The following is a 16,090-nucleotide window of genomic DNA, read 5'->3' as shown; positions in this document are numbered from 1 at the left end:
CTGCCTCAGCCTCCCGAGTAGCTGGGATTATAGGCACCCACCACCATGCCTGGCTAATTTTTGTATTTTTTTAGTAGAGACAGGATTTCACCATGTTTGCGAGGCTGGTCTCAAACTTCTGGCCTCAGGTGATCCGCCTGCCTCGGTCTCCCAAAGTGCTGGTATTACAGGCATGAGCTACCGCACCAGGCCAATTTTCTGTATCTTCGATTCTAGCCATCCTTATGGCTATGAAGTGATATCTCACTGTGGTTTTGATTTCTGTTTCCCTGATGATGAATTTCATTGAAAATCTTTTCATGTGCTTATTGGCCACTTGTATGTCTTCCTTGGAGATGTGCCATATTTTCATATTCAAAAATGAAAGCACAGGTCCACACAAAAATTTGTACATGAATAATTACAGTAGCATCACTGGTAATAACCCAGAGAGGGAATTAATCCAAATGCCCATCACCAGATGAAGAGATACACCGATTGTTGTCTACCCACATGGTGGAATATTATTTGATCACAAAAGAGGAAAGTACATACGCTACAGCGTGGATGAACCTTCAAAACAGATGAAAGATCACATTCTACATGATTTCATTCAGATGGAAATCTATAGAAATAGGAAGTCGATTAGTGGTTGCTTAGGGCTGGTAGGGGCATGGGAGGATAGGGGGTGTTAGCTAAAGGGTATGAGGTTTCTTTTTGAGGTCATGAAATGTTCTAAAATTGACTGGTAATGTTTGCGTATATCTCCGAATATATTAAAAACCATTGAAATGTAAAAAATGCAAAGAAAAAGCAGCCCAAGTTGCAATTTTATTCAACACTTGATTGGCTTTAAAAATAGATTCCAGGCTCTGCAAGGTGGCTCACACCTGAAATCCCAGTGCTTTGGGAGGCTGTGGTGGGAGGATTGCTTGAGGCCAGGAGTTCCAGGCCAGCCTTGGCAACATGGCAAGACCCTGTCTGTACAAAAAAAGAAAAAATAAATATCAGCTGGGTGCAGTGGTTCACATCTGTAATCTCAGCACTTTGGGAGGCTGAGGCGGGCAGATCACCTGACACCAGTTCAAGACCAGCTTGGCTAACATGGTGAAACCCCTTCTCTACCAAAAATATAAAATTTAGCCTTTTGGTACTTTGAGCAGCACCATGGCGGTTGTGAAGAACAAGTGCCTTATGAAAGGTGGCAAAAAGGGAGTTAAGAAGAAAGTAGTTGGTCCATTCTCTAAGAAAGATCACTATGATGTGAAAGCACCTGCTATGTTCAATATAAGAAATATTGGAAAGACTTGGTCACCAGGACCCAAGGAACCCAAATTGCATCTGATGGTCTCAAGGGTCTTGTGTTTGAAATGAGTCTTGCTGATTTGCAGAATGATGAAGTTGCATTTAGAAAATTCAAGCTGATTACTGAAGATGTTCAGGGCAAAAACTGCCTGACTAACTTCTATGGCATGGGTCTTACCTGTGACAAAATATGTTCCAAGGTTGAAAAATGTTCAACAATGATTGAAGCTCATGTTGATGTCAAGACTACCGATGGTTACTTCTTCCTTCTGTTTTGTGTTGGTTTTACTAAAAAACACAACAATCTGATACTGAAGACCTCTTATGCTTAGCACCAACAATCTGCCAAATCCAGAAGAAGATGATGGAAATCATGACCTGAGAGGTGCAGACAAATGACTTGAAAGAAGTGGTTAATAAATTGATTCCAGACAACATTGGAAAAGATGTAGAAAAGGCTTGCCAATGTATCCTCTCCATGATGTCTTCATTAGAAAAGTAAAAATGCTGGAGAACCCTGGGTTTGACAGGCATGGAGCTTCATGGTGACGGTAGTAGTTCTGGAAAACCCACTAGGGACGAGACACATGCTAAAGTTGAATGAGTTGATGGATATGAACCTCCAGTCCAAGAATCTGTTTAAAGTTCTGACTTAAAACATTGGCAAATAAGAAGTCCTATTTGTGAAAAACAAACAAGAAACAACAATGAAAAAAGCAAAATTAGCCTGGTGTGGTGGGTGCATGCCTGTAATCCTAGCTACTCAGGAGACTGAGGCACGAGAATCACTTGAACCCAGGAGACAGAGGTTGCAGTGAACCAAGACAGCACCATTGCACTCCAACCTGGGCAACAGAGTGAGACTCTCACCAAAAAGAAAGAGGAAAAAAAAAGTATCCGGGCTTGGTGGCATGCGCCTGTAGTCTCAGCTACTCTGAAGTCTGAGGTGGGAGGATAGCTTGAGGCCAGGAGTAATTTGAGGCTGCAGTGAACTATGATTGTGACACTGCACTCCAGCCTGGACTGCAGAGCAAGACCCTGTCTCTTATACATACATACATACATACATACACACACACACACACACACACACATACATACATACATACCCAGGCTCTACCTCTGGTGATTCTGACTCAGTAGGGTGGGGTATCCCCTAGGGATCCTGCTGTTCAGCCTGGTCTGGGATCCACTTTTCATTGGGAACTGAGACACTGGATGTGAGCCTTTCTGTCTTGTGATGTAGAGGTCATGGCAACGCAGGTTCAAGCTTAAGGAGACCTGACTGCGCTAGGTATTGTGCTGAACATCATCTCTTACTCTCACAGCAACATCCTTAGAAGGTTCATGATGTGTCCCCGCTCTACAGATGAGGAACTGAGCTTTCAGAGGAGTTTAGCTTGTTCAAAACTTATTCTTCCTATTGGACACTTTGTACCCTTTGAGCAGTGTCTCCTATCCCCTACTTTCCTCCACCCCAGCCCCTGATAACCACTGTCCTACTCTCTATTTCTGTGAGTTCAACTTCTTTAGATTCCACATATAAGTAAAATCATGCAGTATCTGTCTTTCTGTGCCTGGCTTATTTCACTTAACACAATGTCTTTCAAGTTCATCTATGTTGTTGAAAATGACAGGATTTCTTTCTTTTTAAAGAGTTAATAGTATTCCGTTGTGTGTATATAGTACATTTGCTTTATCCTTTCATCCACTGATGGACAGTTAGGTTGATTCTGTATCTTGGGTATTGTGAATAGTGCTGCAGTGAACATAGGAATGTAGGGATCCCTTCGACATATTGATTTCGATTATTTTTTTGTCTATACCCAGAAGTTGGGTTGCTGGATTATATGCTTTGAAATCTATAGCACAGCAGCGTGACTATAGTCAATAATAATGTGTCTTTCAAAATAACTAAGAAGCTACATTTCAAATGTCTCATCATAAAAATTGTCAGTAAATTAGGGGATGGACATGTTAATTAGTTTGCTTTAATCATCCCACATTGTATACACATATCAAAACATCACATAAATGTGTACAATTATGATTTGTCAATTAAAATAACGTTAGTTTAAAAAATAAGTAACTTGTTCTAAGCCCCAGTTGGGATTGATGGAGCCGGGACATGCACCAAGGCTTTTGCTCTCAGGCTCACAGAGTCCTTGGTCCACGAATGTTGAAGCCCTACCTGAGATTTCTACTGAGATCCGTGTAGGGATTCAATGTCTCAGAATCATCCCATCCTCCAGGGCCCACAAGTCCATGACCTTTGCCTCTACCACCGACCCGTGTAGGGATTCAATGTCTCAGAATCATCCCATCCTCCAGGGCCCACAAGTCCATGACCTTTGCCTCTACCCCCGACCCTGCTGACCTGAAATGTGGCCCCTGCTTTCATTTCCGGGAGCATACAACACTTACACCAAGCATTGATGGGTTTTATTGACTTTATTTGAGATGCGGGGCCATGGAGAGGGTCCCATGATCCTTGCTTGGTGTTGGTCAACTCATTGAATTCTCTCTTTGACTTCACCCTTCCCTTTTTTACTCACCTCCTCTGTCATGGATTGCTCTGGGAATTCTGAGCCCTGGTTCCTTTATTTTGCAGATAACCTTCACTCTTCTCTGCAACGAATCCCAAAAGTATGTAGTTAAGCTGACTGCAAGGTGTTTGACACGGAAGAGACTCCACAAATGGGATTCGGCCTCTGGAAAGTGGTGGTAGTTCCAGATTTATGTGGATATTACTTTGTTTTTCCCTATAAAATATATTCTTTAAACTATCAAGCTCTTGGCTCCTGGATGCAGTCTTTTGCTGGTGGCAGTGGGCTGGGTACTGTCACCGGGGAGAAATGCTGCCCACTTAGAGAAAGAGAAACTGGTTTTCTTTAAGAGGCAGAGGCAGGTTTCCAGTGCCAGTTTGTTTGGAGGCAAAATGGCTGTTGTATTAAAATTGCCCAAACTTGGGCTGGTGCCTTGTGTGTTTAGAGCTCAAAGCCATGATTGTTTTCTTTTTTTTTCTTTTCTTTTTTTTTTTTTTTTTTTTTGGTGGTCGGTTTTCCATCCTTTTGCTTGGTAGGTTTCTGCTAACAGTTTCGACCTCAAGAGTCCCATTATACAGACACTAATAGCACCTACTATGTGTCAGTCTGTAGTGCCTACTATGTGCCAGGCATTGGAGATAATATAATGATGAAGAAGATAAACATGGCACTTGGAAAAGAGCGTCTAGTTCCCACTCTCAGCCCACCCCAAAGAGAGGCCAGAATTGGGCTTCCAAAGATCTCAGATGCCCTTGCATCATCTCCATGAAGAGGGCGGGTGAAGCTTTGGTGTCTGAAGAGAATTTGGCTGGACAATCCCCAAGGTTTGGAACGATGGGAAGGAGCTGCCATCTGTGTTTAAGGTGAGAAGGGGGGGAGTGGCTGGATATCAGAGGAAGCCAAGATGAAGAGAAGGTTTTTGTGAGTTCCTATGCATAGTGGAGACCTGTTACAGTGAGGGTCCCTGGGGCTGAGCCTGTGGGTCAGTGGAATGATGCTGTGAGGAGGGTCTTGTTATAGCAGATGGCCCAAAAAAGGCTGATGGATCATGAACAGCTGGAAGAATGGAGAGTTCGGGGGAAGTAGTTCCTACCTGGCTTTCCAAGTGTGTAAGCACAGAATTCTTACATAAGCCCATGGAGAAGGGAAAGTAATGCTGGTAACGACAAGATTGAATTCTCCACCTGCCAGGCATCCAGGGACTCAGAGCAGATTTAACTGAAGTTACAGACATAGGAATGTGACATTTCCTACATCCGTGTTTGCTGGAGCAAAATGTATTCCCTCTCTGGTTTGTGGGGAAGGAGAATGCTAACAGACAAGACTCCAAGTTTTCGCTCTTAAACCTCGTGCCTAGAAATGCATTTTCTACTGGATGCAGACAGAAGCTCCATATAGACATATCCATCGCTGCATCTCTCATGCCTTGTGTTCTCCCTAATTTTCCCTTTTTAAACCACAGAGGAAGAAAATTCCAGCATCACTTCTGGCCTCTCAAGAGTGAGTTAGGTGGCCAGGTGGGGTTATTCATGCCTGTAATCTCATAATGAAGGGGTGGCCTGCCTCTCCACACCTGTGGGTATTTCTAGTCAGGTGGGATGAGAGACAAAAAAGACATAAGACACAAAGTATAGAGAAACAACAGTGAGCCCAGGGGACCGGCGCTCAGCATACCAAGGACCTGCACTGGCACCAGTCTCTGAGTTCCCTCAGTTTTTATTGATTGTTATCTTCATTACTTCAGCAAAAAGGAATGTAGTAGGAGGGCAGGGTGATAATAAGGAGAAAGCAACAAACATGTGACTAATAGAATCTATGTCATAATGAAGTTCAAGGGAAGGTACTATGACTGGACATGCACGTAAGCCAGATTTATGTTTCTCTCCACCCAAACATCTCAGTGGAGTAAAGAATAACAAGGCAGCATTGCTGCAAATATGTCTCACCTCCCACCATAGGGCGGTTTTTCTCCCATCTCAGAAATGAACAAATGTACAATTGGGTTTTATACCGAGACATTCAGTTCCCAGGGGCAGGCAGGAGACAGTGGCCTTCCTCTAAATCAACTGCAAGAGGCTTTCCGGTTTGACTAGTCCACCTCAGCACAGACCCTTTATGGGTGTCGGGCTGGGGGACCGTCAGGTCTTTCTCATCCCACGAGGCCACTTTTCAGACTATCACATGGGGAGAAACCTTGGACAATACCCAGCTTTCAAGGGCAGGGCTCCCTGTGGCTTTCCACAGTGCATTGTGCCCCTGGATTATTGAGACTAGAGAATGGCGATGACTTTTACCAAGTATATTGCTTGCAAACATTTTGTTAACAAGGCACGTCCTGCACAGCCCTACATCCCTTAAACCTTGATTTCATACAACACATGTTTTTTGAGCTCGAGGTTGGGTCAAAGTGGTTGGGGCAAAGTGGCTGGGGCAAAGCTACAGATTAACAACATCTCAGCAAAGCAATTGTTGAAAGTACAGGTCTTTTTCAAAATGGAGTCTCTTATGTCTTCCCTTTCTATGTAGACACAGTAACAGTCTGATCTCTCTTTCTTTTCCCTACATATCCCCCTTTTCGTTTTGACAAAACCACCACTATCATCATGACCCCTTCTCCCTGGTCGCTGTCTCTCTGGAGCTGCTGGATACACCTGTAGACTAACAATAGAAAAGACAGACATACAAGGATTAATACAAAATTTGCGATAGTGGAATTTCCCGTGTTTTTAACCCAAGTGAGAGGGGGCAAGAGGACGGTGTGGGTGCTGCGGCACCCAGGCAGTCTCCCACCTCCTTTGTGTCTTAGTTGCTGTTTCTCATAGTTTTCAGTCTTTCTCCTCACCTGCTGACTCGCACCTTTTATCTCTTTGTCTCCCTTCTCTTATGGTCTCTCTCTCTCTCTTTTACACTCTCTCTCTCCCCTTTCTCACTTTCTGTGTCTGTCTCTGATCTCTGTCTCTTTTTCTTTCTATTCTTCTCCCTGGCTCTCCACATGTGCTGTTTTCTTGGTGGATGGTAACTTCATCTGTTCTTCTGATATCACCATTTTTTTCACCCTGCGAGTCGATGATGCTCGATTGCGGGTTTTCTGTCTCTGCGGAGGCACTTTCATTTGCATCTCTGATGGGTTCATTGTAGAACTTCAAATGTCTAGTGGGTATCCAAACAGGAAGCTGATTTTCTCCGGGTGAAACGCAAGCAAAATCTCTCCCCCATGTTATCACCTTACCTATTTCCCATGTTTTGTTTTTGTTGTCTTTCCACCAAATCAGTTTTCCCTCGTGTGGGCTGTTCTTTTTACTACTAAAATGTTCTGCAGAAGTAGTGGTCTGATTTCTATGTATGTTTAGAAAATTTAAAGTATAGAGTGTTAGATTAAGTTGCATCTGGGGAGTGTTATACTCCTTACTGTGTTTTTCCTTTTTTTGTTTAACCAATTGAGCTTTGAGTGTTCTAAGCAGGACAGGTAAGATCTGCATCTGGCACAGCCAGCCAGGTCTCCTTAGCCTCTGCTTCCCTTTCTGCCTGTGACTGAATGGGTATGTCAGGGTCTAGTAGGGAATCCAGGAGTAGGAAGCCTCATTAACTTCTATTCTGCAGCAATTGATGGCCACCCAACTTGAACAGTGGGGGCTTATCACCTCATGTACTAAGACCGGAGATAGCTGATGCCAAGGTTGGCTAAATTAGTAGCTTGAGATGTTAGGTTTTTCATTTGAGGTTTCTATGCTGCTATTGTCTTCTGCTGTTGGTCACAGAGGCTGCCACAATCCGCATGTCAAGTCCTCATGTGACAATATCCAGAGACAGCAAGGAAGAGGTACAGTGTATTCCTGCATGTTTCTTAAAAAAATGTTTTTGATAGAGAATAATTGTACACATTTGTGGGGTCCATGTGAGATTCTGGTACATGCATGCAATGTGTAATGATCAAATCAGGGTCTTTAGGATATTAATCACCTCAAACATTGATCATTTCTTTGTGTTGGGAATATTTCAAATCTTATGGCTATTTAGAAATATACAATAAATCTATCAGGATACAAAATCTATGTACACAAATCAGTAGCAGTGCTATACACCAACGTCTACCAGGCTGAGAATCAAATCAAACCCTTTTATGATAGCTGTAAAATAAAATACTTAGGAATATACCTAACCAACGAGGTGAAAGACCCCTACAAGGAAAACTACCAAACACTGTTGAAAGAAATCCTAGATGACACAAACAAATGGAAACACATTCCATGCTCATGGATGGGTAGACTCAATATTGTGAAAATGACCATACTGCCAAAAGCAGTCTACGAATTCAATGCAATTCCTATCAATATACCATCATCATTCTTTATAGAACTGGGAAAAAAATGCCAAAATTCAATTGGAACTAAAAAAGAGTCTGCACAGCCAAAGCAAAACTAAGCAAAAAGAACCAATCTAGAGGCATCACATTACCCAACTTCAAACCATATTACAAGGCTATAGTCACCAAAACAGCATGGTGCTGGTATAAAAATAGGCACATGACCAATGGCACAGAGTAGAGAAGCTAGAAATAAAGCCAAATACTTAACACCCAACTGATCTTCGACAAAGTAAACAAAAACAAAGTAGGGAAAGTACACCCTATACAACAAATAGTGCTGGGATAATTGGCAAGCCACATGTAAAAGAATAAAACTGGATCCTCATCTCTCACCTTATACAGAAATCAACATAAGATGGATCAAAGACTTAAATCTAAGGTCTGAAACCATAAACATTCTAGAAGATAACATTGGAAAACGCTTCTACACATTGGCTTAGGCAAACAGTTCATGATCAAGAACCCAAAAGCAAATGCAATAGAAACAAAGATAAATAGATGGGACTTAATTAAACTAAAAGCCTCCTGCACAGCATAGGAAATAATCAGCAGAGTAAACAGATCACCCACAGAGTGGGAGAAAATTTTCACAAACTGCATCTGACAAAGGACTAATGTCCAGAATCTACAGGGAACTCTAATCAGCAAGAAAAAAATAATCCCATCAAAAAGTGTGCCAAGGACATTAATAGAAAATTCTCAAAAGAAGATATACAAATGGCCAACAAACATGAAAAAATGCTCAACATCACTAATTACCAGGGAAATGCAAATAAAAATCACAATGCAATACCACATGTAAAATAAACAAAAATAGGGCCGGGTGCGGTGGCTCACGCCTGTAATCCCAGCACTTTGGGAGGCCGAGGTGGGCAGATCAGGATGTCAGGAGTTTGAGACCAGCCTGACCAACATGGTGAAACCGAGTCTCTATTGAAAATAAAAAAATTAGCCAGGCATGTTGGTGGTTGCCTGTAATCCCAGCTACTCAGGAGACTGGGGCAGGGGAATTGCTTGAACCGGGGAGGCAGAGGTTGCAGTGAGCTGATATCGCACCACTGTACTCCAGCCTGGGTGACAGAGCGAGACTCCATCTCAAAAAAAAACAAAAACAAAAACAAAAAAAAGCAAAAATTGATGTTGGCACGGACGTGGTGAAAGAACGCTTTTACACTGATGGTGGGAATGTAAGCTAGTACCACCACTATGGAAAGCAGTATGGAGATTCCTTAAAGAACTAAAAGTAGATCTACCATTTGATCCAGCAATCCCACTGCTAGGTATCTACCCAGAGGAAAACAAGTCATTATATGAAAAAGATACTTTTGCACACATGTTTACAGGAGCAAAATTCACAGTTGCAAAGCTATAGAACCAGCCCAAATGCCCATCAATCAATTAGTGGATAAAGAAAATATGTTTATATATATATATATATATATATATATATATATATATATATATATATATACCATAGAATACTACTTAGCCTTAAAAAGGAATGAAATAATGGCATTCATAGCAACCTGGATGGAGTTGGAGACCATTATTCTAAATGAAGTAACTCAGGAATGGAAAACCAAACATTGCACGTTCTCACTCGTAAGTGGGAGCTAAGCTATGATGATGCAAAGGCACAAGAATGAAACAGTGGACTTTGGGGGCTCAGGGGAAAGGTGGGAGGAGTTGAGAGATAAAAGACTATACATTGGGTAAACTGCTTTGGTGATGGGTACGCCAAAATTTCAGAGATCACCACTAAGGAACTTATCCATGTAACAAAATACCACCTGTTCCCTAAAAACTACTGAAATTAAAAATATATATATACAACAAATTGTTGTAGTCACTTTCTGTGATAATGAACACTAGATCTTATTCCTTCTATTATATATGTTTATACCCATTAATCAACTTCTTTTCAAACCCCTTCTATTCCCAGCCTCTAGTAACTATCATTCTACCCTTTATCTCCATGATATCAATTTTATATCACTCCAGGGCACTCAAGTCCATAACTGCGGTCTCTATCCCTGACCCTACTGACCTGAAACATGGCCCTGGCTTTGATTTCCAGGAGCATAAACTGCTCATATAAGTGAGAACATGCAATAGTTTTCTATCTGTGCATGGCCTAGTTCACCTAACTTTATGACCTTTAATTCCATCTATTTAGCTGAAAATGACAGGATTTCATTCTTCTTTATGGCTGAATACTATTCTATTGTGCGTATATTCCCATTTTCTTTATCCATTCATCCATTGATTGACACTTAGATTGATTCCATATCTTGGCTATTGTAAATAGTGCTGCAGTAAATATGGGGGTACAGATATCCCGTTGATACACTGATATCCTTTTTTTTGGATATATACCCAGGAGTGGGATTGCTGGATCATATGGTAGAACTGTTCTTAGTTTTTTGAGAAATCTCTGTACTTTTTTTCATAATGGCTGTACTAATTTACATTCCCACCAACAATATACGATAATTTTCTTCTCTTCACATGCTTGCCAGCATTTGTTGTGCTTTGTCTTTTTAATAATAGCCATTCTAACAAGTATGAGATGATATCTCACTGTGGTTTTGATTTGCATTTCCGTGATTATTAGTGATGTTGAATATTTTTTCATAAACTTGGTGATTTGTATATCCTCTTTTGAGAAATGTCTGTTTATTTTTTGATAGTTTCTTTTGCTGTGCAGAAGCTCTTTCATTTAATTAGATCCCATTTGTCAATTTTTGCTTTGGTGGCAATTGCGTTTGGCATCTTCACCATGAACTCTTAGCCCATCACTATGTACTGGATGGTATTGCCTAGGTTGTCTTCCAGGGTTTTTATAGTTATGGGTTTTACATTTAAGTCTGTAGGCCATCTTGAGTTAATTTTTGTATATGGTGTAAGGGAGGGGTGTTGTCTTTTCACTCTGTTGATTGTTTTCTTTGATATGCAGAAGGTATTTAATTTAATACAATCCCATTTGTCTGTTTTTGTTGCTTGTACTTTTTAAGTGTTAGCCATACAATCTTTGTTCTGAAGCGTTTCTCCTGTGTTTACTTCTAGTAGTTTTATAGTTGTGGCTGTTACATTTAAGTCCTTAATCGATTTTGAGTTTATTTGTGTAAGTGATGAGAGATAAGGGTCTAGTTTTATTCTTCTGTGTTTGGATGTCTAGTTTTCCTGGCACCATTTAATGAAGAGGGTGTCTTTATTCAATGTATGTTCTTGACACCTTTCTTGAAAATCAGCTGTAAATATGTGGATTCATTTCTGGGTTCTTTAGTCTGTTTCCTTTGTTTTTGTGTCTGTTTTAGTACCAATACACGCTGTTTTGGTTACTATGGTTTTGCAGTATGTGTGTGTGTGTGTGTGTATATATATATATATATATATATATATATATATATAATTTTTTGTGTTTTTTTTTGAGACAGAGCCTTGCCTTGTCACTCAAGCCAGAGTGCGGTGATGCAATCTCGGCTCATTGCAAGCCCCGCCTCCCGGGTTCACGCCATTCTCCTGCCTCAGCCATGGCTAATTTTTTTGTTTTTTTTTTAATAGAGACGGGGTTTCACCGTGTTAGCCAGGATGGTCTCGATCTCCTGACCTCATGATCCACCCGCGTTGGCCTCCCCAAGTGCTAGGATTACAGGCGTGAGTCACCACGCCCAGCTGCTTTGCAGTATACTTTTAAATCAGGTAGTGTGAGGCTTCTAGCTTTGTTCTTTTTGCTAAGTATTGCTTTGGCTATTTGGGGTCTTCTGTGGTTCCATATGAATTTCAGAGTTTTTTTTTTTTCCTGTTTCTGTGAAGAATATAATTGATAGGGATTATACTGAATCTCTAGATTGCTTCGGATTGTATGGTCATTTTAATAGTATTAGTAATTCCAACCCACGAGTATGAGATGCTTTTCCATTTGTTTGTGTCTTCTCAATTTATTTTATCAGTGTTTTGTGGTTTTCATTGTAGAGGTTTTTTGTTTTTTTTTTTCCCCATCCTTGGTTAAGTTTATTCCTAGGTATTTTATTTTTGTAGCTATTGTAAATAGAATTTCTTCCTTGGTTTCTTTTTTAGCTAGTTTGTTACTGGTATATAGAAACATTACTGATTTTTGTATGTTGATTTGTGTCCTGAAGCTTTACTGAATTATACATCTGTTTTTTTAAATTTTTTTATTTTTTATTTTTTGAGATAGAGTCTTGCTCTGTTGCCCAGGCTGGAGTGCAGTGATGCAGTCTTGGCTCACTGCAACCTCCGCCTCTGGGTTTCAAGCGATTCTCCTGCTTCAGCCTCCCAAGTAGCTGGGATTGCAGGCACCTACCACCATGCCTGGTTAATTGTATTTTTAATAGAGACAGGATTTCACCATGTTGGACAGGCTGGTCTCAAACTCCCAACCCCAGGTGATCCGCCCACCTTGGCCTCCCAAAGTGCTGGGATAACAGGCCTGAGCTACCATGCCCAGCCTAATTTATCCATTTTAAGAGTTTTTTGGTGGAGTCTTTAGGTTTTTCTGTTTACAAGTATAAGATTATGTCATCTGCAAAGTGAGACAATTTGACTTCCTCTTGTCTAGTTTGGATGCCTTTTATTTCTTTATCTTGTCAGATCACTCTGGCTTGGATGTCCCATACTGTGTTGAATAAGAGTGGTGAAAGTGGGCATCCTTGTCTTGTTCCAGTTCTTCGAGGGAAAGCTTTTCAATTTTTCCCAGTGAGTAGGATGTTAGCTGTAGATTAGTCATATATGCCTTTTCTTCTGTTGAAGTGTTCCTTCTATGCCAAATTTGTTGAGAGTTTTCATCATGAAGGAATGGTAAGTTTTACCGAGCGATTTTTCTGCATCTGCTGAGATGATCATATAGTTTTTGCCTTTCATCTTGTTGATGTGATGTATCACATGCATTGATTTTGTGTATGTTGAGCCATCTTTGCATTCCTGGGATAAATCCCACTTGATCACGGTATATTATCTTTTTCATTCATCATTAGATTTGGCTTGGTAGTATTATGCTGAGAATTTTTCCATCTATGTTCATTAGGAATATTGGCCTGTAGTTTTCTCTTTCTGTTGTGTCCTTGTCTTGATTGGATATCAGGGTAATGCTGGCCTTATATAATGAGTTAGGAAGAATTCCCTCCTCTTCAATTTTTGGAAATAGTTTGAGAAGAATTGGTGTTTGTTTTTCTTTATAAACTGGGTAGAAATCAGCAAAAAAGCCTAGTCTAGGGCTTTTCTCTTTGGGAAGACTTTTTGTTACTGATTCAAACCTGCTATTCATTTTGAGTCAGTTCAGGTTTTCTGTTTCTTCCTAGTTCAATCTTGGTAGGCTGTGTATGTCTGGGAATTTATCCCTTTCCTCTAAGTTTTCCAATTTGTTAGGATATGGTTGTTCATAATAGCTTCTAATCATCCTTTTTATTTCTTTGGTAACAGTTGTAATGTCTCCTTTTTCATTTCTGATTGTATTTATTTGGGTCTCCTTTCTTTCTTTTTCTTTTTTTCTTTTTTCTTTTTTCTTTTTGGTTAGCCTCACTAGTGGTTTATCAATTTTGTTTAACTTTTCAAAAAAAACAACTTTTATCTTGTTGATTCTTTGCATTTCTTATTTGTCTTTGTTGCATTTGTTTCTGCTGTTATTTTTTTTCCTTTCTACTAATTGTGTGTTTGGTTTGTTCTTGCTTTTTGAGTTCCTTGAGGTGCATCATTAGGTTGTTTATTTGAGATCTTTCTACTTTTTTGGTGTAGGCATTTATTGCTATAAACCTTCCTCCTAGTACTGCTTTTGCTGTATCCCATAGGTTTTGCATGATGTGTTTCCATTTTCTGTTTAAAAAAATTTTTTGATTTCCATCTTAATTTCTTCATTGACCCAATGATCATTCAATAGCACATTTAATGTCCATGTATTTGTACAGTTTCCAAATTTCTTCTTGTTCTTGATTTCAAGTTTTATTCCATTGTGCTCTGAGAAGACACTTGATATGATTTTAATGTTTAAAATTTTGTTGAGCCTTGTTTTGTGTCCTAACATATGGTCTATCCTGGAGAATGTTCCATGTGTTGATGAGATGATTGTGTATTTTGCTGCTGCTGGATGAAATATTCTGAAAATATCTGTTAGGTCCATTTGGTCTAAAGTGCAGCTTAAGTCTAATGTTTCTTTGTTGATTTTATGTCTAGATGAACTGTCCAATGCTGACGGTAGGATATTGAAGTTCTCAACTATCATTGTATTGGACTCTATCTCTCCCTGTAGATTTAATATTTGCTATGTGTGTCTGGATGCACTTGTGTTGGTTGCATGCATATTTAGAATTGTTATATTTTGTTGCTGAATTTATCCCTTTATTACCATATAATGACCTTCTTTGTCCTTTTTACAGTTTTTGACTTAAAGTCTGTTTTATCTGATACAAGTTTAGCTACTCCTGATTACTTTTGATTTCTGTTTGTGTGGCATATCTTTTTCAATCCCTTCACTTTCAGTCTGTGTGTGTTTTTACAAGTGAAGTGAGTTTCTTGTAGACGTTGTTGGGTCATTTTTTATCCATTAAGCCTGTCTCTATCTTTTAGGTAGGTAATTTAACACATATTCGAAGTTATTATTGATAGGTGAGGACTTATTCCTGTCATTTTGTTCATTGTTTTCTGGTTATTTTGTGTATCCTTTTGATTTGGTTTGGCTGTGTTCCCACTCAGATCTCATCTTGAATTCCCATGTGTTGTGGGAGGGACCCAGTGGGAAGTAGTTGAATCATGGGGCAGTTATTTTCCATGCTATTCTTTTGATAGTGAGTAAGTCTCATGAAATCTGATGGTTTTAAAAGGAGGAGTTTCCCTGCTCAAGCTCTCTCTTTGCCTGCTGCCATCCCTGTAAGATATGACTTGTCTCTCCTTGACTTCCGCAATGATTTTGAAGCCTCCCCAGCAACGTAGAACTGTAAGTCCATTAAACCTCTTTCTTTTGTAAATTTCTCAGTCTTGTATGTGCCTTTATCAGCTGTGTGAGAATGGACTAATACAGTAAATTAGTAGCACAAGTGGGGTGTTCCTAAAGATACCTGAATATGTGGAAGTGACTTTGGAACTGGGAAACAGGCAGAGGTTGGAGGGCTCAGAAGGAGACAGGAAAATGTGGGAAAATTTGGAAGAGATTTCCTAGAGACTTGCCCAAAATGCTGATGGTTATATGGACAATAAAGTCTAGGCTGAGGTGGTCTCAGATGGAAATGAGGAACTTGCCGGGAACTGGCACAAAAGTGACTCCTGTTATGTTTTAGCAAAGAGACTGGTGGCATTTTGCACCTGCTGTAGAGATTTGTGGAATTTTGAACTTGAGAGAGATGATTTAGGTTATCTGGTAGAAGAAACGTCTAAGCAGCAAAGCATTCAAGAGATGGCTTGGGTGCTGTTAAAGGTCCTCGGTTTTATAAGGGAAGCAGAGCATAAAAGTTTGGAAGATTTGCAGCCTGACAATGCAATAGAAAAGAAAATCCCATTTTCTCAAGAAAAATTCGATCTGGCTGCAGAAGTTTGTTTAAGTAACGGGGAGTCAAATGTGAATCTCCAAGACAATGGGGAAAATGTCTCCAGGGCATGTCACAGAGCTTCATGTCAGCCCCTCCCATCAAAGGCCCAGAGGCCTAGGAAGAAAAGATGGTTTTGTGGACTGGACCCAGTGCCCCCTTGCTGTGAGCAGCCTCGGGTGCCTGAGTCTTAGCCACTCCAGCTGCAGCTAAAAGGAGCCAAGGTACAATGTGGGCTGTGGCTTCAGAGGGCGCAAGCCCCAAACCTTAGCAGCTTCCACATAGTGTTGAGCCTATGGGTGCACAGAAGTCAAAAATCGAGGTTTGGGAACTGCTGCCTAGACTTCAGAAGGTGTATG

At 40.4% G+C, this 16,090-nt stretch overlaps 1 pseudogene; it reads left to right on the top strand.

Moving 5' to 3' along the window:
- Positions 1-843: 843 nt before the first annotated feature.
- LOC107972136 (small ribosomal subunit protein eS1-like) lies at positions 844-3,194 on the top strand (annotated as a pseudogene).
- Positions 3,195-16,090: the final 12,896 nt, after the last annotated feature.

The sequence above is a fragment of the Pan troglodytes genome, chromosome 8 (genome assembly GCF_028858775.2).
Source record: "Pan troglodytes isolate AG18354 chromosome 8, NHGRI_mPanTro3-v2.0_pri, whole genome shotgun sequence".
NCBI lineage: Eukaryota > Metazoa > Chordata > Mammalia > Primates > Hominidae > Pan > Pan troglodytes.
Note: the sequence above shows the minus strand (reverse complement) of the source record. Positions and strands in the feature narration are given on the sequence as shown.